The 3,169-nt window shown below is 62.7% G+C and overlaps 1 long non-coding RNA gene across 1 annotated transcript in view; it reads left to right on the plus strand.

Annotated features, from left to right (window-relative positions):
* Positions 1–3,169, plus strand: part of LOC107184738 — a 21,334-nt gene that overhangs the window by 12,999 nt on the left and 5,166 nt on the right. Inside the window, exon 2 of the long non-coding RNA XR_001515636.1 lies at positions 1,069–1,070. This is a non-coding gene — a long non-coding RNA (uncharacterized LOC107184738). The remainder of the gene's footprint in view (positions 1–1,068; positions 1,071–3,169) is intronic.

A 3,169-nucleotide genomic window follows, 5' to 3' on the forward strand; every position in this document is an offset into this window, starting at 1 on the left:
CCCCCCAGCCCTGGTGGCTGGGCCTTTCACTGTCCCCACGGTTTTGCCTTTTCCAGGAGGTCACAGAGTTGGAAGCAGTGTGCAGACTGTCCGACCGGCTTCTCTGACTTGGGGACATGCCTTTAAGGTTCCTGCACGCGTGTCCGTGGCTGGACGGCCGTTTCATTTTAGCGCTGAAGGAGACGCCTCTGTCTGGCCTGGGCGGCGTGGCTCAGGGGTTGAGCATCGACCTATGGACCTGGAGGTTGAGGTTCGATCCCGGTCAGGGCACAGGCCCGGGTTGTGGGCTTGATCCCCAGTGTGGGGCGTGCAGGAGGCAGCCGATCCATGATTCTCTCTCATCATGGATGTTTCTCTCCCTCTCCCTCTCCCGTCCGCTCTGACATCAATAAGAACATTAAACAAACAAGCCATATTCCGCCGTCTGGGTGGACCGCGTTTCCCCATCATCTGCTGAGGGCATCCTCGCTGCCTCGAGTTCTGTCGTTTGTGAATAAAGTTGCTGTAAATACCCACGGGCAGGGTTTTGTGTGGAAACAAGTCTCCGCTCCTCTGGGTAAACGCCAAGGAGTGCGAGCGCGGGATCGACGGCAAGAGGACGTTTCGTTTTGTAAGAAACCGCCAGGCTGTCTGTCTCCCCGGTGTCTGCGCCATCGGCGTCCCCACCGGCGTGAACGAGGCTGCCTGCCGCTCCCCGGCCGGCCTTCCGCGTCGCCAGTGTCCCGGGCGGCACCTCCTAAGGGAACGTGGGGCACCTCGCTGTCTAACTGTGCGTTTCCCGATGCGTCGGAGGCGGAGCGTCTCCCCGGGACCAGGTGGCGAGGGGGCTGGGAACCTGCCCTGCGCCTGCTGACCCCCCAGGGCGAGGCGTCTGCTCAGATCTCCCCCGTTATAAAGCGGGTGTGTGCTCTCCGTGGCTGAGTGAAGAGCTCCCTGTGTGTTTGGAGGCCCGCCCTTCCCCGGGGCTTTGCACAAGGGCTCGCTCCCTCGTGGCTCGTCCCCTCGTCCTCTGACCCATCACCCAGCTGCTGTCACCCGGGCAGCCCGCTCGGCCCGTGCCCTCCACAGTCGTGTCTCTGGCGTTGTGTCCGAAACACCGTCGCCATGCCCGCGGCCACCGGGGTTTCCTCCTGTGTTGTCTTCTAGATCTGACGGCTTGTGCCTTCCATTGGGCCTGCGACCCACGCGGAGTTCCCTCTGGCGAGTGTGAGATCTGTGCGGATCCACCGTCCGCGTGTGCCTGTCCCGCTGCCCCAGCACCGAGGCAGGAAGGCGGACTCCGCTCCATCGGCCCCTGCGCCTTTGTGGGGGTCAGCTGAGTGTGCGCGTGGGTCTATTTCTGGGCACTTGGAGGCGCTGATGCTGGGAGCCGGTCCATCCTTGCTGTTTCAAGGGACCTGGCGTATATGGCATACTGTTCGTAATATGTTTGCTCACCTTCTTGGCACTGTGTGTTTTAACCAAGGTCACCTCGCCGAGAAAGGTTGTTTCCCCAGGTAGGGAGTTTCCCCTGAAGTTAGAGAGGGAATAAAACCCCTTACCTAAGTGCCAGGCGGGTAATTAATCTCTTTAACTACGAACAATCATGCTTACACTACATAATCTTTACTCCCTGGAATGGAGATAAGAAACGCCCTATCCTTTGGAATAGAGATTGATAGGATTGACTCAACTGGTATAAATACAGACGTAACAAGACAACAAGACCCAGAACTTAGAAGACAGAACCTACACAGAACCTAGAGACAGAAGAACTTCGCTGGAGAGAACATGGCAACAGAACTTGGCTGGAGATTGTGGCTAGAGATCCTGGCAAGGCTGCTGATCAACTGAACGCTGTCTCCGTGTCATTCCTTCTTCGCCGACTCCGTCCAACCTTGGGGGACCCCTGGATCTGCTGGGGCTGGACCCCAGCACCCGGAGAGAGCCAGGCCCGGGCGTAGCTGCCCAGTGTCTCAGGCAGGGTCCTGCCTCCCTGTTCAGACTCCAGCTGGTCCCGCTCCTCTGCCTCGGTTTCCCCAGTTGCACAATGAGGTGACTGACCTGCAGGATGCCCCATCTCCTGTTTCAGGAGCCGACTCCCAGGGTCCTGGGTGCACAGGTCAGGAGGGGACAGGTGAGACTCCTGGCTGGGGTCCTGGGGGGTCTGCTGAGTGGGGAGCTGCCCACAGCACCTGATTCCTGTCAGCCCCTTCCCCCATGAAGCCCCAGTCCTGTCACTGCAGCCCCCAGACCCCGCTGCCCGGGGCCAGGCCCAGAGGAGGAGCCTGGAGGCGGCGGGAGCCCAGCCCCTGAGAGCAGGCGGCCCCGGGCAGTTAATGCCAAGAGGCAGAGGCCCCCAGAGGCCGGCTGCAGGGTCCCTGGGGGGGTTCAGGTACTGGGGACCCTTCTCTGGGCCTGAGTCTCTCCATCGGGAACAGGGCCCTGAGGGCGGGACAGCCACACCCGGGCTCTGGCTGGGGACGGGGAGGGCTGCAGACAGCACGCCACCCTGGTCTTCATTCTGATGGGATGTCGGGGGCTCTAACCCTCTGGGCCAGCAGTCCCTCCTTCCCTGTGTGGCGGCCTGACTACTGCACGCGTCCCAGCACAGCCATCCGCTCCCTCACCGCCTGCAGGTGCGCTGTCCGTGGGCACGGAGGCACTGTGGGGGGGAGGGGGGGTGGCTCTCCCAGCTCCCATGTGCTGTGGGCACCGAGTGTGGCGATCGGACCTAGCCCTGACCCCTGGGGTGCACACATGACTCAGCGCCCCTTTTGCAGATTAGAACCTGAGCTGAGGGAGCGACTTGCTCAGAGTCCCACCGGGGAGCCAGCCCCCTGCCCCGAGGCGGTCCGCATGGCCTGTCCTCCAGCCGGGAGCTGGGAGGTGCTGGGCTCCCGGGCCCAGGGGCTGGGGCGGGGGGGAAAAAAACGCGCCCGCGCCTGCCCCGGGGCTGTGGGAACTTCCCGGAGCCCTGAAAGGCCTCGGAGGGCGGGTGCTGAGTCCAGCGGGTGGAGGCGAAAGGGCCACACGCTTTTTGTGGGCGAATTATCCAAACACGGAGCCGGGCCAGCGCGGCGGCTGTGAACCGGCCGCCTTTGTCCAGCGCAGACAAAGGCGGCGCTGACACGGCTTTTCCATGGTCCCGGAGAGAAAGGCCCGGACAAAGCCCGGCCAGGGGCGCGGG

This window comes from Myotis davidii, unplaced genomic scaffold (assembly GCF_000327345.1).
Source record: "Myotis davidii unplaced genomic scaffold, ASM32734v1 scaffold67, whole genome shotgun sequence".
NCBI classification, from domain to species: domain Eukaryota; kingdom Metazoa; phylum Chordata; class Mammalia; order Chiroptera; family Vespertilionidae; genus Myotis; species Myotis davidii.